We start from the raw sequence: 23,458 nt of genomic DNA, 5'->3' as shown, positions 1-23,458 counted from the left end.
TACTAAATAGAATAATACCTAGTGTCGCTGAGAATATTCTCCCAGAATCACAGTGCGGCTTTCGCGCAAACAGAGGAACCACTGACATGGTCTTTGCCCTCAGACAGCTCCAAGAAAAGTGCAGAGAACAAAACAAAGGACTCTACATCACCTTTGTTGACCTCACCAAAGCCTTCGACACCGTGAGCAGGAAAGGGCTTTGGCAAATACTAGAGCGCATCGGATGTCCCCCAAAGTTCCTCAACATGATTATCCAACTGCACGAAAACCAACAAGGTCGGGTCAGATACAGCAATGAGCTCTCTGAACCCTTCTCCATTAACAATGGCGTGAAGCAAGGCTGTGTTCTCGCACCAACCCTCTTTTCAATCTTCTTCAGCATGATGCTGAACCAAGCCATGAAAGACCCCAACAATGAAGACGCTGTTTACATCCGGTACCGCACGGATGGCAGTCTCTTCAATCTGAGGCGCCTGCAAGCTCACACCAAGACACAAGAGAAACTTGTCCGTGAACTACTCTTTGCAGATGATGCCGCTTTAGTTGCCCATTCAGAGCCAGCTCTTCAGCGCTTGACGTCCTGCTTCAATCAACTGTATATCACTGTTAAACCTTATCCTCATTGTTAACCTGGTATCAGAGTATCTGACACAGTTTATCATACATTACTGTTAGATTTTCTCACTCTGTGCACCCAGTGTAACAGTGTCTGTCTCAGTCGACCGTACATGATCATTAAAGCTTCCCCCCCTGTGAACCTAGTGTCACAGTATCTGACTCCGTCTTCCGTACAACACTGTTAAACCTTATCCCAACTGTACACTTGGTGTAATGGTATCTTCCTCAATTTACCATACATCACCTTTAAACCTCCTCCCCACTGTGAACACAGTGTCACAGTATCTGCCTCAGTCTACTGTACATGACCATTAAACTTTCTCCTCACTGTGAACCTGGTGTCACATTATCTGACACAGTTTATCGTACATTACTTTTAAACCTTCTCACTGCTGTTAACCCAATGTCACAGTGTTTGTGAAAATTTATCGTACATCTCCGTGAAACATTCTCCCCACTGTGAAGCTGGGGTCAGGTTACCTGACTCAGCCTGCCAGGTACAGCACCAATTGCTCTCAGCCAAAGGTGCTGTAGTTGAGTTTGGGTGACCAGAGGTTACTGCTCAAGAAGGCCAGGGGCTGCCATTCCCCTTCAATGAATTGCTCCAGTGTGCCCCCTACTGCTGTGCTGGATACATCTACTGTGAGAGTGGTGGGTGTCTCTGGCCTGGCGTGTACCACAAGGATTGTGTTGGCCAGTGTGTCCTTGGCCCTCTGGAACACCTCCAAATCCTCATTGTCCCAGGTAATGTCTTTACCTTTCTCCGCATGATGTGGGCCACTACCAGTATGGATTGGTTATAAAAACTAATTGTACCGGTGAATTCCTGCAGCCCCTTCATTATGGGGGGTTTGGGGAAGCATTGAACAGCCTCTACCTTTTCAAGCAGGGGTTTAGTTCCGTGCCTGTTGATTTGATACCCCAGGAAGTCGAATGTTTCCAACCTGAACTGGCACTAAGTAAGGTTTATAGTGTCCAAATTGCTGCAGTCGAGTGCACAGACGCCTTAGATCACACATGTTAAACTCAGGCCCGCGGGCCAAATTTGGCCCATGATATAATTATATTTGGCCCGCAAGATCATATCAAATATGTATTAGAGCTGGCCCGTTGGCCGCCGTGCCAGTATAGCGCGTGCACAGCTAATACTACAAATCCCAGAATGCTTTGCAAATGCATTGGCACTGACCCATCAGCCTGCTAATCGTCCCCACCTCCTCTCTTTACTTTCATTAGGATCTGCGACCTGTCGCCAAACTCACGTGTAATAAACCCCTTATGAAAAATGGCCAAACGAAAAACAGAAAACAGGACCTTTCAAGACAGGTGGAAGGCAAACTCTGACCCCACAGTTTGATAAATTTGTATCTTTTTCCTATATCTGACATGATCATCTCTAATCTATTCATTTTTTCTTCTGTACTTTTAATTCTTCTTTTTATTTCATTAAATTCTTGTAATTGCCATTCTTTTACTGATTCCATATATTCTTTAAAAAAATATATCCATTGTCTTGCCCTTCCCTTCTTCTTCCATTTCTCTGTGTTCTTCTACTTCTTCTTCCTCTGGTTTGGTCATCTGTTGTTTCCTCGATTTATTTTTACTCTCTTCTTTCTTGTTCTCGTTGTTTTCTATGTTCTCTTCTTGATGTTGTGCTGTGGCTGTCATTCTCAGCTGTGGAGATCGACTCCTCAGCTGATCCCCCCTCCCGTCAGTGATTTTTTTTTTGTCTGCGCATCGCGCATGTGCGAGGAGTCGCGCCAGCGCAGTTGTGCACTTTTGCTTGGCTCCGCGAGCCATTTTTGTAGTCCAGAGCTCGGGACTTTGGGACTTTGACTGACCTGAGGGAGCGGGCTTCTCTCTCCACAGCGGGCTTCCTCGGACAGGTAAGGCCTTCACCTTCTTCTTCTGATGTCTTTTCTTCTTCTCTTCTTCCCGTTGCTTTCGACTTTTCTTTCTTCGCTGCCATTTTCTTCCCACCTTTACTTTCACTTTATTTTAATTTTTGTGTTTGTGCCTTTGTGTTTTCTGTGTTTTTTTTAAACTTATCCAGAAAGGGCTGGAGTTCCCCGACTGGCCACTACTCCATCACGTGACTCCTCCATGTGACACAGTTTATCGAACATTACTGTTGAACATTCTCCCCAATGTGAACCTGGCGTCACAGTATCTGCTACAGTTTATTGTACATCATGTTAAACATTCTCCCTACTGTGAACCTCGTGTCACAGTATCTTACACAGTTTGTCGTACATTACTGTTAAACATTCTCCCCTCTGTGAACCTGGTGTCACAGTATCTGACACAGTTTATCGTACATTACTGTTAAACCTTCACCCCACTGTGAACCTGGTGTCACAGTATCTGACACAGTTTATTGTACATCATGTTAAACATTCTCCCTACTGTGAACCTGGTGTCACAGTATCTGACACAATTTATCGTACATTACTATTAAACATTCTCCCCAATGTGAACCTGGTGTCACAGTATCTGACACAGTTTATTGTACATCATGTTAAACATTCTCCCTACTGTGAACCTGGTGTCACAGTATCTGACACAGTTTATCGTACATTACTGTTAAACATTCTCCCCAATGTGAACCTGGTGTCACAGTATCTGACACAGTTAATTGTGCATTAGGTTAAACCTTCTTCCCGCTGTGAACCTGGTGTTACAGTACCTACTTAAGTCTACTGTTTATCAACGTTAAAACTTCTACCCACTGTGAATCTAGTGTCACAGTATCTGACACAATTTATCGTACATTAATGTTAAACATTTTCACTCCCGTGAACCCATTGTCTCAGTATCTATCTCAGTCCACCGTACATCACCGATAAACATTCTCCCCACTGTGAAGCTGGTGTCAGAGTATCTGCGTACGTCTATCGTACATCACCATTAAACATTCTCCCAACAGTGAAAACAGTGTCACTTTCTCTGCCACAGTTTATCATACAGAACTGTTAAACGTTCTCCCCACCGTCAATCCCGTCAGTGTCGTAGCATCTGCCTCAGTTTCTCGTACATCACCAGTAAACCTTTTCCCCACTGTGAGGCCGATTTTACTGTACCTACCACAGTTTATCGTACATCACCATTAAACCTTCTCCGCGCTGTGCACCTAGAGCCATGGTATCTACCTCAATTCACCGTATATCATCGTTAAATCTTCTTCCCACTGTGAATAAAGTGTCACAGTATTTGCCTCAGTCTACTGTACATCACCGTTAAACTTTATCCCCAATGTAAACCATTTGTTAAAGTTTCTGCGAGCATTTATCATACATTACAGTTAAACCTTCTCTCCATTGTGAACACTGTATCATAGCTTCTGCCTCAGTCTACCATACATCACTTTTAAAACTTATCCCCACTGTGCACCTGGTGACACAGTATCTATCTCAATTTACCATACATCAGCGTTGAACCTTATCCCCCAATGTGAACAATTTGTCAAAGTTTATGCCAGCGTTTATTGTACATCACAGTTAAACCTTCTCCCCACTGTGAACACTGTGTCATAGTATCTTACACAGTTTATTGGACATGAGTACTAAACATTCTCACTACTGTAAAACAGGTATCACTGTATCTGCAACAATGAATCGTGTATCACTGTTTACCCTCCTTCCCACTGTGAACCTGGTGTCAAATTATCTGTCTCAGTCTATCGTACATCACCGTTGATTTATCTCTCAACTGTGAATCCATTGTCGCAGTATTTGCCACATTATATCATACATCACTGTTAAACCTTCTCCCTAATGTGAACCCACTGTCACAGAAACTACCTAATTCTACCGTACATTAATGTTAAACCATCTACCTACTGTGAAACCGGTATCACTGTATCTGCAACATTGAATTGTGTATCACCGTTAAACCTCTTTCCCACTGTGAACCTGGTGTCACAGTATCTGCCCCAGTTTATCTTACATCACTGATAAACCTTCTTCCGACTGTGAACCCGGTGTCACAATGTCTACCTCAGTTTACCATATATCACCAATAATTCCTCTCCCCACTGTTTACCCAGTTTCACAGTATCTATCTCAGTCAACCATACATCAGCGTTAAACCTTCTCCCCACTGTGAACCCGGTGAAATAGTATCTGCCTCAGTCTCCCGAAAATCACCATTAAAATTTCTCCCCACTGTTAAATCTGTGTCTCTGTATCTGCACCAATGTATCACGTGTCACCTTTACACCTCCTCCACACTGTGAACCCGGTGTCACAGTACCTGCCACAGTTCATTGAACCTCACTATTAAACCATCTCACTAATGTGCACCCGGTTTCACAGTATCCATCACAGTCCACCGTACATCTCTGTTAAACCTTCTCACTACTGTGAACTTGTCACAATATCTGCCATGTCTATCGTACATTAAGTTAAATGTTCTCCCCAATGTGAACCATTTGTCACTGCTTCTGCCATAGTTTATCGTACATCACAGTTAAACCTTTTCACTGCTGTAAACCCATTGTCTCAGTATCTATCTCATTATCATTAAACCTTCTCCCGACAGTTTATCGTACATTAGTGTTAAACCTTCTCCCTGCCGTTAACCCAGTGTCACAATGTTTGTGACAGTTTTTCGTACATCTCCGTGAAACATTCTCCCCACTGTGAAGCTGTGGTCAGATTACCTGCCTCAGTCTGCCAGATACAACACCGATTGCACTCAGCCAAAGGTGCTGTAGTTGAGTTCAGGTGGCCAGAGGTGTCTGCTCAAGAAGGCCAGGGGCTGCCATTGCCCTTCAATGAATTGCTCCATTGCGCCCCCTACTGCTGTGCTGGAAGCATCTACTGTGAGAGTGGTGGGTGCATCTGGCCTGGCGTGTACCAGAAGGATGGTGTTGGCCAGTGCGTCCTTGGCCCTCTGGAACACCTCCAAATCCTCATTGTCCCAGGTAATGTCTTTACCTTTCTCCGCATGATGTGGGCCACTACTGGTATGAATTGGTTATAAAAATTAATTGTACTGGTGAATTTATGGTGTGTTTGGGTAAGCACTGAACAGCCTCTACATTTTCAAGCAGGGGCTTAGTTCCGTGCCTGTTGATTTATGCCCCAGGAAGTCAAACGTTTCCAGCCTGAACTGGCAATAAGTAAGGTTTATAGTAAGTCCAAATTCCTGCAGCCGGGTGCACAGTCGCCTTAGGTGGTCTCTGTTTAGCTTCATTGCCACCAACTTGATATCTTGTGGTTACTGCCACCCTCTGCTGTTGGAGAATATATTCCTTGGTCTCAGCCCCTCAATGTGACTAAGAGCCCCTTAAATGCCCCAAATGTTTTGGCATTCACTCCTGGCAAGGCATTCCTGGCACCCACAACTCTGGGTAAAAGAAAATACCCCTGATATCTCCCCTAAATCTTCCTCCCTTTGCTTTAGACAGATGTCTTCTAGTGTTTGCTACTCCCATGTGCGTTTCAGGCAAACTGAAGGGCATCTTTCACCGAGTTTCTGGTTTTCCAGCAGTTCTGGATGTCTGTCTCTGGATGCTCAGCTCCGTGGACCACCCCGCAGTATCCCATCTAGTCCTAGAGTCTCTGTGTCAGACATTCTCTGCTGACCACTGCCTGATGGCTTTGTGGTCAAATGTGTTTGTCTATGAAACCGTTCCCAGGAAGGTAAAGGGGCAAAGTCTTGCTGACTGGAACATTGTGCAGCACCAGGGCCAGGCCAATCTTTCGCAACATCTGAGCCAGGTAGAACCTCAGCACATAGCGGCATTTGGTGCCCTTGCACTTTGGTTCCATGGACAGCCACACACAATGATGGCCATGCTGGTTACACCCTTGTCCCCATTGATTGAACATACATGGTCCTTCTCCAGACTATCCATTTTGGACCCCCACATGAATAGGAAATCTGTTTTGGGAATTGCCAGGGTGGAGGTGTGGAGACGGGCCACACCTGCCCCACGTGCAGCAGGACTGAGAGTTCCTTGCACCTTGCAACTGATGATCCGATTGACAGAGTTGGGCATCTCTGTGGTTCTCCCTGTCTCCTGGAGCTGGGGGTCTCTCTACTGCTCCCCATCTCCTTGAGTTGGTGCTTTGTTCTCCACCAGCCCCACAAGACAACCAAGACCCTTGGATGGAGAGCAGAGGTGCAGAGAGATCAGTGAGAACATGGGTAGTTTCAACAGGGTGGGGTCCATCCAGGTGCCTGATAACAGGTGGAAACCAAGGGGGAAGGAGAATGCAGGACATTCATTAGCAAGAAATTGCGAGAGAGTGGATTCCTCGAACTCTTGAGGGGGGAAGGTGTTGATTGATCCATCGGTTTAGGTGGGGCAGGGTATAGACATGGCAGCTGACTGGAATTGTCAGCGGGATACTGAGACTTGGGAGAGGAGGGGAAGTAGGGTGCAGGAGTGTTCTGACGAGAGAGTGCTGAGGGAGAGGCAACATTGGTGGAACCTCAAGGTAAGGGACCCCTGATTATTTGCAGGGATGGCATTTGTAAATAGGTTTCGAGCACAGAGCCTCTTTGTCCCCCTGCCATCAGGAAGGAGATATGGAGGAATAGAAGCAGGACAGCCAGTTAGCTTCTTCCCACAGGCCTTGAGATTGACAAGGCAACATGAGCTGTCTGGGAGCAAAGAATGAAAAGGGGGAGAGGAATATGGACTGATTACAACAGCTCAGCCAGCAAAAGAGAGGGGCCGAAGGTCCTGTTTCTGTGTTGTCTATCTGGATCAGCCTTTTGAGTTCAAGCTTAAAAAAACCCAACCATTTTTTAATTTAATAATAATGGTACAGAATGAATCAAGAGACAAGATGTCTGTCCAGCAGCGAGCATCGAAGGGACTTTCTGAAACGGAGGCTCTGAAACCACAGGGAGATTCTGGCTGGAATGAGGCCTGACTTCTGCTAGAAGGAGGAGAGGAGAAGCAGGGATAATGTAGGGGAAGGGGTGGGGAAGGGAGGGTGTAGAGATACCTTCCTCCATTCACCTCCCCTTTCCTCCACCCCGTTCCCTGTCCTGGTTAAACTTGTACCTCTCACTTTGTTCGTTTTAGATTGGTCACAGTGTTCGAGCTACCATAAGAAAATAGACATCCACACCGAGAGCAGTTCAGTTTAAACAAATGTTTATTACAAATTCAAAAGCTGATTTCAAACTAAATTATGCAAGCCCCTCCCAATTATACTTATCAACGCCTGGACTGGTCCCAACTGCCGAAGCAAGGCAATGACTGCACACTTGTAATAGGTTGTCGGTGCACTGGTTGCAGCTTCTCCACCTCCCTCGACCAGGACGTTAGCTGGACTCTAGAAGTTCTTCTTGCTGAAAGATGTTGCCACCACTCGGAGAGTCTCAAACTTCAGCAGCGGGACCATGGCTTATATTACCCAAAAACTGCTTACCCAAGCATGTATTCCCAGCGCAGTAAGAAAGATAAGCGAGCAAGCTAGCATGTTAGGCTTCTAAGAAATAACGTAATTTTCAGCTTATCACTTTGAATACAATGGTTATTTTGCATCAAGGCTAGGCCTCTGACAGTCTGTGACCAAAACAAGCAGGAAGATTAAATGTTCTTGGTACACAGATGTCCTTTTGTCAGATAACTGCATCTCTGGCCCCTTGGTGGAATTTAGCTTATGTCTGCTGATTGTAAAAAACAAGCAGGTTCTCAGCCTTGCAGAAGCAAAGGTTGCAAAGGTAAAAAAAAAAAAAACACGGTTTAAATCTTCTATTACATTCCCTTCCCCATTCCCCTTCCCCTTTCCTTCCCCCGCTCGCCTCCCGGTTCCCCTCCCCCTTCCCATTCCCCTACTAACTCTAACCCCTAACAAACCCTAACCTTAACACTACCGATACCCCCTATCACTACTCCACATCCCCTAACTCTACCCCTACCCCGTCCCCTAACACTATCTCTACCCCTACGACGTCCCCTAACCCCAACCCTAATTCTGCCCACCTTCCTCTAACCCAAACACTCACCGCACCTCTATCTCCTACTCCTAACCCCTTCCCCTAAACCTAATACAAACCCACTTCCCCGAACTCTCCTAACCCTAAACCTAGACCTAATCCTAGCCCATGTCTCCTAACCCTAACCATGATGTTACCTCAGTCCCGGCCCTAACCCTTACTCTCACCCAACCCAAGCCTAAACCCTACCCCTATCCTCTACACCTCTCTCCTTCCCCAAACCATACCCCTTACCCCTATCCCATACCCACACCCCCAAGCCTACCCCTTACTCACCCCGCTTCCATTACCCTCTTTCTCCTACCCCCCTTCCCCTCCCACTCCTTCCCCCGGTTAGGGTAGGAAGGGGAAAGGGGGGGAAGGGGAGGTGAAGGGAGGAGGGCTGAGGGAAGGGGAATGTAAGCAGGAGGGGGTTGGGATGGAGGAGGTGCAGGGGAGAAAGGGGGTGTGGGTAAAGGGACATAGAAAATGCAGGGAATGGGGTTGGCAGGGCCAGAGGGAGAAGAAGGGGAGAGATTCAGGCCATCATGATGTTGTCCATCCTCTGTTCAGCTGGGATGCGAGGTTCTTCTGGACTTGTGTCTTGTCTCTGAGATCACTCCTTCTCCTGGGAAGAGAAATACGAGTGATAGAGATGTGGTCTCCGAGGCCTGATCATAATGATTTTGGAGGGTCCCAATTCTTCCCCCATCACCCCCCTCCCTACCCCTTCACACTAGGGCCTTTCCACTTCCTCTGCTTTACCTGAGGAAGTGTGTTTTTGAGAAAAGCACAATCTATCTGTGCAGAGCTCAGAGCACCGTGTCCCCATCAGGCAACACCCTGGTTCACCACTACATGACAGCAAGATGCTGGACAAATCATGGATGGATCAGTCGAGTCCCTTCAGCTGACCCATCTGAACCTACCCCACAACAATATTACCCTTCCCTTCCTCACACCAGTACCCTCTGTTTTTCTTTTATTCCTGTCCCCATATTAAAATCTTTTTTATGCCTTTTTTGGACCAGCCTCCTTTAAATCAAATATTATAACAATTAATATCAAATCACAACGTTACAGTGTTTACAAATATATGTTGATAACATATAAAAAAGAAAAGAAAGGAAACGAAACTAAGATACGACTGTAGCGGCGGCTACTCTGTTACTGAATGACCTCACAAACAGACGGGTTGAGTTTAGTGAGCAAAAACTCCTTTATTCAGGTCTTATGCTCCGAGCCCGGACCTGGCTGAGAAGCACACCGGGGGCCCTGATGTCACTGGGGGGTCACGTGGGCCGCAGGTTGCGGGCTTCCGAGTCTGGTGCCGAGGTCGGCGAGAAACCCCCGACAGCGCCATTTTGGCTGGCTGCCCCGCCACGTGCGTGACATGAGGGGCTAGATCGCCTGCCTCATGGCTTGCCGCCACACACCCCCCCAGAACCGGCGTCAATGGCCTTTTTTGCCGGGCAGCCTCGCTTCTTGGTTTGAGCCGCAACCACTGCCTCGTTGGGATCGAGGTGTGCTTTCTTTAATCTGTCCACAGTAAACAGTTCCCTCTTACCACTGATGTCTGGTGTGAAGGTGGATCCCGAATGCTGGATGACTCTGTACAGCCCTTCATATAGTCTTTGAGGGAGTGCTGTGGAAGGGCCTCATCTGATAAAAAACATACTCTGTGGAATACAGCTCACTGGGGATGTAAGAGGCCTGTGTGCTATGTCTGGGCGGTGGTGGGGGTGTGAAGGAGTCCAACTGGGCCCGCAGGCAGAGAAGTAAACCGTGCGGTGACTGTTGCAGGTTGTGAGGTGCATTGATAAACTCACCAGGCAGGGCTAGTGGTTTACCGTAGACCAGATCAGCAGATGACATTTGCAGGTCTTCTTTGGGTGTCGAGCGGATTACCAGGAGTACCCAAGGCAGCTCATCCACCGAGTTGGGGCCGGTGAGGCAGGCCATAAGTGCCGACTTAAGGTGGCGATGCAATTGTTCGACCAGTCCATTGGCAAGTGGGTGATAGGCCATTGTGTGATGCAGCTCAATTCCCAGTCTGTTGGTGAGCTGTGCCCAGAGTGAGGTGGGCCGGGATGCCGAACCAGGTAACCCAACCTGCTTGGGAACAGGAGTCTGTGGAGACATCTGGCATCGGGATCACCTCAGGTCAACGAGTGGTGCAGTCTACCAATGTGAAAGGATAACAGTTACTTCGGGAAACGGGTAAGGGGCTGGCAATGTCCACATGTATGTGGCTGAAAAGTCTCGGACGTGTTCAAAATCGAGCACGGGCATTCTGGTGTGCTTGTGTACCTTGGAAAGCTGGCAATGGGTGCAGGCTCTGCCCCAGTCCACAATCTGCTTTCGAAGCCCATGCCAGACGAAGTGTTCTGCCACCATATGAACCTTGGACCTGATGGAAGGTTGGAAAAGGTCGTGGATATGGTGAAAACTTGCCTGCGCCACTGCTGGGGAACCACTGGTCACATGGTGCTCATCACTGAGAGGCTTCGGGAGGATCTGGAACCGCAGGCCCATGATGGTAGTCCTGAAGGCCTGCATCTCCTCGTCGGACTTCTGATCCGGGACAAGCTGGTCGTAGTCTAGTCTGGGTATCAGCGAGCAAATGGCCGGTTGGGAGAGCGCTTCAGTAACCACATTGTCTTTCCCTGCCTTGTGCTGAATGTGGGTGGTGAGCTCCGATACAAAGGACAGGTGACGGTGTAAGTGGGCCAACCAGGGATCTCTAGCTATAGTGACAGCTTGAGTGAGGGGCTTGTGGTCGGTATAAATTGTGAAAGGCCTCCCCTCCAAGAAATAGCAAAAATGAGGCACAGCAAGGTACATGCCCAGCCACTCACGGTTGAAAGCACTATACTTGCAGTCTAGCGGATGAAGAAGTTGGCTAAAGAATTCCAGTGGTTCCACTGTCCATTAACCTGCTGCTCCAAGACAGCACCAATGGTAGTGGCAGAGGCATTGATGGAGAGCACCATAGGAAGGTCGGTGCGTGGGTGGAGGAGCAGGGTAGCCTTCACGAGGGCAACCTTCGTGGCTTTGAACGCCCTGTTGGCCTCTGGAGTCCAGGCGAGTATCTTGTCCTTGGCGAAGTGTGTCTGCATGATGTGTGCAGCTCCTGGAATGAATCGGTTGTAGGAGTTGACCATACCTGCGAACTCTTGTAGCCCCTTGTGGTTGTCCGGGCATGGAAAATCTCTGATTGCAGTGACCTTCATAGCAGCTGGTGTAGCTCCTTCGGCCATGATGATGTGGGCCAGAAACTTCATGGACTCTTTCCGGAACTGGCATTTGGCCAGGTTGATTGTTAGGCCAGATTCGGCCAGTCGGGAGAAGTGGGTGTGCAGGTGAGACTTGATTTGTGCCCAGTCTCTGCTGGCAACAAGAATGTCATCCAGATAAATGAACATGATATTCAAATCCCTGCGCACCGTATTCATGAGGTGCTGGAAAGTCTGGGTGATGTTCTTGAGCTCGAAAGGCATGCGTAGAAATTCAAACAAGCCGAAGGGGGTGATGATGGCCATTTTGGGGATGTCCTCAGGCTACAATGGGATTTGATGACACACACGCACCAGATCGACCCTGGAGAATAACCTCGCGCCATGCAGATTGGCCGTAAAATCCTGAATGAGAGGGATGGGGTAAGGGTCAGGTACTGTCGTGTCATTAAGCCATCGCTAATCTCTGCAGGGGCGCCAGCCACAGGAGGCTCTGGACCAGGTGGAGCGGCGAGGCCCCAGTTCCTGCAGATGCGAGAACTCCTCTTTCGCTATCTGGAGCTTATCCGGCAGGTTTAACAGTAATGTATAATAAACTATGTCAGATATTGTGACACGAGGTTCACATTGGGGAGAATATTTAACAGTGATATACGGTAGAGTTTGGCAGATACTGTGACATCAAGTTCACATTGGCGAGAAGTTTATGGTGATGTACGGAAGACTGACGCTGAAACGGTGACACTGCATTCACAATAAGGAGAAGGTATATCAGTGATGTACAATAAACTGTGGAATATACTGTGACACAGTTACACCAGGTTCACATGGTGGAGAATGTTTAACGGTGATGTACAATAAGTTGTGGCAGATACAATAACACCAGGCTCACATTGGGAAGAAGGTTTACTGGTGATGTACGGTAGACTTTGGCAGACTCTGTAACACCAAGTTCACAGTAGTGAGAAGGTATAATAGTGATTTACGATAAACTGTGCCAGATACAGTAAAACTGGTCTCACAATGGGGATAAGGTTTAATGGTGATGTGTGGTAAACTTAGGCTGATACTTTAACACCAAGTTAACAGGGGGAGAATATTTAATGTTGATTAAAGGTAGACTGAGGCAGAAACAGAGGACTGTGAAGGTTTAACAGTGATTTACTATAAATTGTGTCAGATACTGTGACAAGATGGCGCAGAGGGTAGACATGTGGTTCCACCCTTCCCCAGTTAGACTATTAAATGCTCAATTTTAAAAGTTGTAAAATTGATTAAAAATACTGTTTATAGACTTTGGAATAGTCGAGGATCGAAATAGCTGCAAATTTTTAAAAAAGTGAAAACTCAGTTACAGAAGAAATTACCTTACAAAAGTGTTGAAGAATCGAGGCCTAGTTCAAGTTGAAGCAATGGAGTCGTTGACTGGAGTCCCCAAGCCTCAGAAGACTCCTGCCCGGCTTAGTATTACAGCAGCGCCATCTTGTGCAATCGCAAGATGGTGCAGGCTCAGCGATGAGTTTGGCTGGTTTCAACTCATACGCTCGTTAACTCGGGGGCGAGGACGGGCCAACTGCGTGCCTGCAGCATTGCCTGGTGGTCCGGGGGTGCGCAGTGTAGCGTCGGAAGATACACGTGTGCGGTGGGTGGCCCGACCAGGCATGCGCCATGCGTCGAGGGTCCACGAACCTTTGGAGAAGGTGTGGGCTATGGGGGAGCCCGAGTGATGGCCAGCTGACGAGGTAGGCATGCTGTTGTCGGGTGTCCAGACCTGCAGCTGCACTGGAAGAGAACCTACTGCTTTGGAGGAAGAAGAGAGCTCAACTTCATTTGAATTTGAAGAACTGGGGACTGAGGCAAAAGACGGTCGGCCTCAAAGGGAGGTGATGGATCCTGGACTGGATTCTGTGTTTCCAATTCTTGAAGAGATTGCTTAGCTCATGGAAGATATGGCAAATATATCAATGCAGATGACTCATCAGATGACTCAAGGATTTTTGGAAATGAAAACTCAGATGAACACTGTGTGTGAAGAAAGAACTTTTCTGAAGCAAGATATTAATGTAGTTAAGAGTGATGTTACGAGATGGACACGATCAGTGGATACTGTGCAAAATCATTTTAAAAAGATTGAGGAGGCTTTCTTGAATGCAAGAGTCAAGTGGAGAGTAATAGAGAAAAAATGGAAATAGTGGAAGATCCTTTTGTAGATTGGGGGATTCAGAAGAAGGAATTATTGAAGAAGTTGGGCTCATTAGAAAACCAAAGTCGTAGAAATAATGTTATGATAGTAGGTCTTCCGGAAGACATGGAAGGTTTGGATCCGGTGAAGGTTTTGAAGAAATGGATCCCAAAAGTGTAGGGCAGGTAATTCATTCCAGATGGACTGGAATTAGATCGAGCAAACAGAGCGTTAAGGAAGAAACCGTTTCCAGGCCAATTACCACGAGCAGTTTTGATTCGCTGTTTTAAATATCAAGACAGAGAGGTGATCCTCCAATTGGTGGTGCAGAAAACACGGCAAAATCAGGCTCCACTGATGGTTCAAAATAATAGGTTTTTTTTTAAATGCAGATCTGAGTCAAGAAATTATCAGAAGATGCTGAGAATTTAATTCGGCTTAAGAAGTATTGTGGCGAAAGGGATATAAATTTGCTTTTCATTATGCATTTTTATGGGAATTTTTAATCTCAGTTTTTTGAAAATGACCATGATGCTTTAATATTTGCTAATTCATTGCCAGATGTACGAGGAAATGGGCGATCATCACCATTGTCACCGAAGGGAAGGGTCAATGGGAATGGAAATGGGAAGATTGGAAAATATGGAAAGAATGGGAAAAAAGTTGAATTGAAGCAAAGTCTTCGCAATATTGAAGATCCGGAACAATCATTGGGACTGGAATCACTGGGTTGAATGTTTTTGTTTCAGGACTTTGTGAAAGTCTGACTGGGGGTGGGTGACACTGAGTCCTTTAGTCACCTGCCACTTGTGGACTTTACCACCCCCAGATTTTTAGGGGGCTACTACTTTTGAGTAGATTGTTTTGGGATTGATTTTTCTCTTTTTTTTTGGAACTTTTAAAATAGGTGGGGATTCGAATACAGCGAGACTTAGAAGGGGAGCATTATTTTATAGTAGGATTCACATTTGTGAGAAGGTTTAACAGTGATATACTATGAACTGTGTCAGATACTGTGACACCAGGGTCACAGAGGGATCAGATTTAACGGTGATGTACAGTATGTTGAGGGAGATAGTGTGACACCAGATGCACAGTGGGGATAAGTTTTAATGGTGATGTACTGTAGACTGAGGCAGATACAGTGACACCAGGTTCAGAGTTGTAGAGGGTTTAACGATGATGTACGGTAGACTGAGTCAGATACTGTTACTCCGGGTTTTCAGTAGTGAGAAGGTATAAAAGTTATGTTCAATAAACTGTGGCAGATACTGTGAAAGCAGGTTTACTATGGGAATAAGGTTTAACGTTGATAAAAAAAAATAAAATGTGGCAGATAAAGTGACAGAAGTTTCACTGTAAGAAGAAGGTTTAACGGTGATGTAAAATAAAATGTGACAGATAAAGTGACACCAGGTTCACATTGGGTAGAGGTTTAATGGTGATGTACGGAAAACTGAGGCAGATACTGTGACACCGAATTCACAATGGGGATAAGGTTTATCAGTGATGTATGCTAAACTGTAGAAGATACTGTAATCGCAGGTTCACAGTGGGGAGCAGGTTTAGCGGTGATGTACGATAAACTGTGGAAGATACTGTGACCCCAGGTTCACAGGGGGAATAAGGTTTATCAGTGTTGTACAATAAACTCTGTTAGATACTGTGACCCCAGGTTCAGAGTGGGAAGAATATTGAAGATGATGTACGGTTAACTTTGACAGATATGCTTACGCTGGATTCACTGTAGTGAGAAGGTTTAACAGTGATGTACAATAAATTTTGGCATATACTTTGACATTGTGATGGTACAGATCTATCACCAATGTATATAGTGTATATAGTTACAGTATCTAGACTGTATTTACAGCGATTGGCTGAGAGCTTAGCCACGCCTACTGTCTGGGCCTTAAAGGGTTCTGTCCCTAGCCAGGTTGGATCATTCTGGACTGGTCGGCCACCTGTGAAGAGCTCCTGTCTTTTGCTAATAAAAGCCTTGGTTTGTATCAACAAGTCTTTGATTCTTTTGACGAGCTCTACAATTTTATTAGCAAAAAGAAAAAATATTTTTTTTTGAACAGGATAGAGCGTTTGACTCGGCAAGAAGAACTTGACATCGACCCACAGTCAGGTACAGCCTTCAAAGCCTTTAAGTTCTGGCTAATGAACTTTGAAAACTTCCTGAGATTCATTCGGGTGGAGGAGGATAACCAGCGTCTAACATCATTGCTGTCTATGGTGTCCTTGAGAGTCTACGAGAACATCCAGGATGAGACCACTTACACCACAGCCATAAAGGTACTGAAAGAACTGTATGATCAACCGGTGAACAGAGTTCATGCCCGGCTCATGCTTGCGTCGAGGAAGCAACAGCCCAGCGAGTCCAGCAGGGCATATTTACAAGTATTAAAGGGATTGGGCAAGGACTGTAACTGTGTGGACAAAACTGCTGCCGAGATCACTAGCGACCTTGTCCGGGATGCCTATGTGGCCGGGCTCCGATCGAACGAAGTGAGGCTGTGCTTGCTCGAACAAGGGGTAGAAAAACTAGAGGACATGGTCTGGATTTCGATCACAATGGAGGATGCAGCCTTAACGCCCAATGAGCTCTCTAGGGACTGGACCACACGTTCTGATGTCGGTAGAGTGCCCTTCTACCTACCACCCCCCGAGATACTGATGGCCTATCGGCTGCTGCTACACTGCCCCCTGCGAACCCAAAATGTTATTTCTGCGGGAGGGACAAGCACAGCAGGTCCCAGTCCCCAACAAGAAAAGCCAGGTCCCAGAAGTGCCTTAAAAAGGGCCACTTTGCTGCAGTCTGTAGGTCTAAAATGGCCGCCAGCAAACACAGTGCCTCGTGTGAAGCCCAACCACCACTATCCCATTCAAACTCTTCTTCCCCAGAGCTCTCGTCCAATGAGAGCGAGGGTTCCCTGCACGGCAACACCTAACGTCACGGAAATGCCAAACCCGGAAGGGGCAGCCCACCCTCGCAACCATGGTGTTGGCCCACCTCTCGCCCCCGTGCGGAACACTCGACCCAGCCACGGTCCCGACTGTGGCAACCGCTGCTGCTGCTGTCGCCACAGACACCCCCGGGGCCGACGCTACTGCTGCCCGCTCCCCGTCTGCCGCTGCCGACGCCGCTGCTGATGTGGCCACCACGACCGACTGGGACCGGCCGCGGCCAACGCTACCACTGTGGAATATACTGTGACCCCAGGTTCACAGGGGTAATAAGGTTTATCAGTGTTGTACGATAAACTCTGTTAGATACTGTGACCCCAGGTTCAGAGTGGGAAGAATGTTGAAGGTGATGTATGGTTAACTTAGACAGATAATGCTGACACCGGATTCACTGGAGTGAGAAGGTTTAACAGTGATGTACAATAAATTCTGGCATATACTTTGACATTGTGATGGTACAGATCTATCACGAATGTATATAGTGTATATAGTTACAGCGATTGGCTGTAACTATATTGGGGAGAAGGTTTAATGGTGATGTATGGTAGAGGGAGGCAGATATTGTGACACCAGGCTCATTGTATTGTTCATTTATCTTAATTACTATATCTAATTTATATGCTCCATTTTTTTGTGGTAACTTCCAAACATTCCATAAACTTCAATTCTAGTCAGATTTTGTTAATTTAAATAGGTCACCACTAAAAGCCCAAATTGTTTGGTTACTAAAGTACGCTGCACAAAATTAAATTCTTTACCTGGGTTTGGTTCAACGGCACTTCAGTCTCCTTCATTATTTTTTCAGTCCCATGTTTTGTGCTTTCTGCTTTGCTCAGCCAATTCCCCAAATGGGCATCCAGCCTCTGTCTTCTCAGCTTGACCCAACGTCTCCTCTGTAAACTTAAGCAAACCAAGGAGACCAAAGTTTTCACATCTGCATTTTCAAAAACAAAAATGACGCTGTGACTTGCAGTTTCAACAGATAGCAACCTGAAAGTTAAATACAATAATCTGCATCAGGAAGATTAACGGGCTTTTTAAAAAAAATAATTTCCACTATTGAAAGAAAACTCCTCTGGGAACACCAGGCTCTTGTTGAACAATTCCTGTTATATTCCTCAAAATGGTTTGAATCTTGATTTCAAGCAAAGTCATTTGGTGAGATTGTTGGTCCAGAACAAACCCTGCCCACACACTCCCTTGAATACCTGTAAAGTCCTGGCTCAGCTCTGCTCGATGCTAAAGCTATCAGAGATTTTCTGATGATATAACGGTTTTCAGATGATGATTCGTTGAGCACAAATAAACACTAATGCTTCCCTGAACAACACACCTCTATCTGAAAACCAACAAGAACCTTCCCGAGTGGTAAACATTCACCTTTTGTGCACCAAAGTCTGGTGAGCTTTTGATATGTTCAGTTCTGTGCACAGTATAAGAATGGCCTGCAAACAGTGGACTTGGAGGAATGAGAAGTGAGATTGGACTGTGAATCAAGGAACTTTTCTGAACTTACACATACATTACACACACGTGCACTTAGAATTAGAAGGGGGGGGGTAAGTTAGGTAAAGTAAGTTAGTAAAATGGTGATAAGTTAAAGAGTAATTCTGTTTTCATGTTTAAAGATAATTAAAATCAACTTTTATTTAAGCAACCTTTTGTCTTGATGAATATCTATTGCTGCTGTGTTTTGGGATCCTCTGGTCTCGTAACAAAGCACCAAGCTTCAGAACAACCCGAATTCTTTAGGTTGTGATATTTGTTCATAATTGGGCCCCGGCATCTTTTGAAAGTTATTATTTGACTCTTCAATAATTTTTGGTAAATATCAACAAGACATAATATCATTTCACTGTTGTGTTTGTGTCGTTGGACAATTCCCTTTCCATTCAATCAGAAGTAGATTTTTGGGTGCCGTATTTGAGAAAAGATGTGCTGGTGTTGGAGAAGGTCAGAGATGATTTACTGGAATTATATCAGGAATGAAAGGGTTAGTGTATGAGGAGCAATTGTCGACTCTTCGACTGTACTAGTTGGAGTACAGAAGGATAAGGGGGTCCTCAGAGGCATTTCAAATAATGGAAGGCCTGGACAGAGTACATATGGCAAAGATGTTTCCCATGGTAGGGGATTCTAGGACAGGAGAGCATAATTTCAGGATAAAAGGGTGTCAATTTAAAACAAATGTGGAACAAATTATTTTGTCAGTGGATCGTGAATCTGTGGAATTGAGGTCATTGGGCGTATTTCAGGCAGAGATTGACAGGTATTTGATTAGTCAAGGAATCAAGGGTAATGGGGAGAGAGCTGGGCAGTGGGGCTGAGTGCAAGAATAGTGGAATAGACTCAAAGGGCGTACTTCTACTCCTTTATCTTGTGATCTATATCCTGCTGGAGACCTAGACAACCTTCCTGTTGTTTTCCATTCTTAGAAAACAGTCTGCATCATGTGTTTATGTCATGTGAACCCATTTCCGATTGAATCGCATGCTACACGTGACCCACACTCCTCCAGGATATTTGCTCTCATGTTATGCCATTTTAGCCAATTCAATAAGATAACTAAAGACAGCTGCGTTTCTCTCAATGCAAATTCTACATTGACAGGACTACATCTTCCTCATTTTGAAAATTAGTATCGAACAGCTCAAATGAGATTTCTTGCTTCTTTTTTTGAAAGGGAAAAAATTGCCATGGGTTAAATTTGAATCAAATAAAATAGGAGAGAGGAAAAGCAGAAGAATTTATATCCAAGTGGGAATTGAAATTAATGGTTGGTGATAAAGATAAACCATTGTTTAAACATTTGATTAATATATGGAATAAAATAAATTATGAAATTGGTGTAAGTGGATATACAAATCCTCGTATCTTTTTCAAAGGATCATCAATTTCTGGACAGCTGGTTTCGTAAGGGGATTATAAATGTTGAAGATTGTGATGAAAGGGGTAAAATAATGTCATTTGAGCAACTGAGAAATAAATATCGTATAACTCATTGCAATCTTTTTTGCTCTTTCCAACTAAGGAAATATTTGAAGGATAAGTTAGGACCAACCATGTTGTACTGAAATAGAAATTCCTTATAAAGAGGAATTGTTAAAATGTTTACTTCGATAATGTATTCTTTATTGCTAGTAGGAATTTTTAAATGAGGAGTTCATAAGTCTAGACAAATGTGGGAAATGGATTTGAATGTTGTAGTAATGTATGATATAAATTAGTTCAGTATAATTGTTTTTACATCAGTCATGTACCAGATGTCAGCAAGGATTTTATCTGAAAGTTACACCTAGAATCAGGTGACTCACGCAGTTGGATATGAAAAGCACTGCAGGAAGCTGATTTGGCAATAGGGATCACGTGATCCAGGGGAGTTGTATTAATTCACTTCAACTCAGCAGTCTGGAATTATTGACCAGAGTTCCACACTACAGCAGTGAGGAAGGAATTTACAACTAGTTTTTCTTCTACAGTTACTTCTTACACTAGAGAAATTGATTAGAATAAAATCAGAATTATCAGATCAATGTTTTAAGTGTGGTGAAGATGTAGCAACTTTCTTGCATTCAACTTATCTTTGTCCTAATGTAAGATCTTTTTAGGGAGAATTATAAATTTTTTGAAACAAGCTACAGGAGATGTTTTTCCGCAAAATCAAACTTTATTTTTATTAGGAAATATTGAATGAACAAGGCCCAAATTAAAACTATTAATATATCAATTGAAATTTGTTAAATTAGCCTTAGTGGTGATGAGGAAATGTATTTCATTAGTTGGAAATCAGATATATTTTTAGGGATGCCAAGATGACATGCAAACATTCAAAGTTGTATTCTTTTGGAAAAAATTACATATAGCTTGAGAAATATATACTCTATGCTTTTCCAAATTTGGCACATGAATATTCAAATATTAGGCTTCAATTTGTAATAATGCCCTTTCCATCCCTCTAGACATGGGAGATTCTCCTCTAAGTTGTAAAATTTTAATTTAGATGTGTTAAATTTCCTCGGCACCGCGAACTCTAGGGAAGCGCAGGACTAGCGCAGGGCACCAGAAAACAAGAAGACCAAACCCCATCAACATCTTAGAAGCAGAGGATTCAATCCACAGGTCAGTGACAATGGAAGCAGACCAGTGAGGGGTTCTGCAGCTGAAGGACCCACACAGGTGACAGGCTGTTGGTGACTTGAGGAGAGGAACCCACGCAGGCTGTGGGCTTCCGGATAAAGCAGTCAAGGAACTCACACCAGGCCGTGGATTCCTAGAGACTGGTTGAAAACTGGCTAAAAGGGTGTCAGACCTGGGATATGAGTGGGTGCTGAAGGATTCCTAATCGTGTCAGAGGTTCAAAACTGGAGCTCGCATTACCAATGGCTTGGATTGGTCTGTGAGCACTGAAAGAGAATCCACAGACCCTCAGTGACTTGACCCAGGATTCGGGATGGTGGGGGTGGGGGAGAGTGACTCTCTTTTCCTTCCTTCTCTGGCTGCAAGAGGCATTTCAGCCAATTTCTGCCAATGGCGAATCTGTCTGTCTTTCACCAAGAAAAAAACAATTTTGTGTGATATGACACATTTTAAATACATGAGAGTAAATTGTCTCCTGAAATAGAGAGAGAGGTTCAAGTTTCAAACTATTATAAACTCCACTCACCAGAGCTACCTGGATTATACCTCTTCCCACTTATTTTTTTGCAAGGACACCATTAATTTTATCACAACTCCTCTGCTGCATCTGTCCTGTGACAGATTATATATTTTACATTGTATATAGAGATGTTTTTGAAGGATAGATTGTAGGAGTTGTATAGGTCACAAACAAATACAAACACTTTGCAAAACAGCTCTTACTTAAAATGCAAGAGCTTTGCCGAGAGTGAGTCATGCAGGCGCCGAGAGCCGCCGAGAGCCTTTGCAAAGACTGTCTAGCTAAATAATTTTAAAAGCAGGTGCAAAATGGAATATTGTTTTTAAAACAACATATTATTGGACTCAGAAGTTAACTGTTCTAAGAAGGTCATGTGCTTTTGCAAGCAGAGAGGAGACACCAAATAGGCTTTTTGCTAAAAGAGAGAGAGATGGCAAGCTGGCATCTTGTTGAAACCCCATTTTGAAGACGGTTTGTGAGTTCTCAGTTCAGCCTGTTGAAAAACCTTGTTCTACATACAAGAGAAAATGGCTGGCTAGAAATGGTGTTTCACCTGAAATAAGTGAAACAAAAGGAACTCAATGGTGACCTGCAGAGGAGGTTATCATTTGGAAAACTCTGATGGTGAAAGTTTCTTTGGCAAGACACCAAAGTGGCTGATCAGAGGGAATCAGTTTTTGTGTGTCCAATGAGCAAGAAATCCCTCTCTGAAACCAACAAGAGCCTTCGTGGAGGGTAAACATTTACTTTTAAGCACCAGAGCTTGGTGAAAAGTCATAAATGTTGAATTCTGTGCACAGTATAAGAATTGATAGATACCGGTGAACTTGTAAGAATGTCAAAGAACTTTATACACATTAAATACACCTGTGCTTAGAATTATAAAGGGTTAATGTTAGGCAGTTACATTAATAGTGATAGTTTAAAGTTTGATCCTGTTTTTTTGTTTCAAGGAAATTAAAAAGACATTTGTTGAAGTATCCGTTTGTCTTGGTGATTTTCTATTGCTGCTAGGTTTTGGGGTCCTCTGGGCCTGTAACAACCCCAAGTTTAGGTCTTCATACCTGGATACCCAAAATGTCTTATTTCTTCAATAATTGCCGATTCCCCCATACATTCATTGATAAAGCCTGCAACCATATCTCCAATTATCTTTCTGCCTTTACCCCATCTCCTTTCTGGCAAAATACGGACAGAATCCCGCAGATTTCTCACTTACCACCCATCAGCTGCCACATCTGACACGTTATCCTTGGACACTTCCAACATCAGCACCATCCTCTAACCTGCTACATCTAACCCGCTCCACTCATATCCTTTTTTCATAGGTGCACGTCTTTCTGTGACTCCCTCGAAGGCACTTCCCTCTCCACCCACCACCACCTGATGCACTCCCCATTGGAACTGCAGAAATTGCCAAACTTGTCCCTACATCTCCTCTCACCTCCATCCAAGGCCACAATCAGGCCTTCCAGGTGAGGCAGTGTTTCACATGCATCCAATCCAACCTAATCTAATACATTTGGTAGACTCAGCTGACCTCAATATCAGCAAGACCAAATACAGACTGGGTGGCCATTTTGCTAAATACATGTGCTCCGTGGATCTAAACTTGAGCTTCCTGTGACCTACCATATCAATTCTCGAACCCTTCCAGCAACATGTCTGTTGGCCCCATCCTTCGCCAGGATGAGGGCAAACAATCTTAAAGAAAACACATTATATTCCTCCTGGGCAGCCTTAAACTCTATAGCATGAACACGAATGTTTCTAATTTAAGCAGCGACTCACCTCTGTCTGATTTCACTGTTTCCATCTCTTGATCTACTGCCCATTTGAATATAATTACTCCTT

General features: G+C 44.8%; 1 long non-coding RNA gene across 1 annotated transcript in view; it reads right to left on the bottom strand.

Moving 5' to 3' along the window:
- Positions 1–17,704: 17,704 nt before the first annotated feature.
- LOC138745721 (uncharacterized) overlaps positions 17,705–23,458 on the bottom strand; it is a 30,012-nt gene continuing 24,258 nt past the window's right edge. The window contains exon 3 of the long non-coding RNA XR_011346448.1: positions 17,705–17,847. This is a non-coding gene — a long non-coding RNA (uncharacterized lncRNA). The remainder of the gene's footprint in view (positions 17,848–23,458) is intronic.

The sequence above is a fragment of the Narcine bancroftii genome, chromosome 11 (assembly GCF_036971445.1).
Source record: "Narcine bancroftii isolate sNarBan1 chromosome 11, sNarBan1.hap1, whole genome shotgun sequence".
NCBI lineage: Eukaryota > Metazoa > Chordata > Chondrichthyes > Torpediniformes > Narcinidae > Narcine > Narcine bancroftii.
This window is presented reverse-complemented; position numbering and strand designations above follow the sequence as displayed.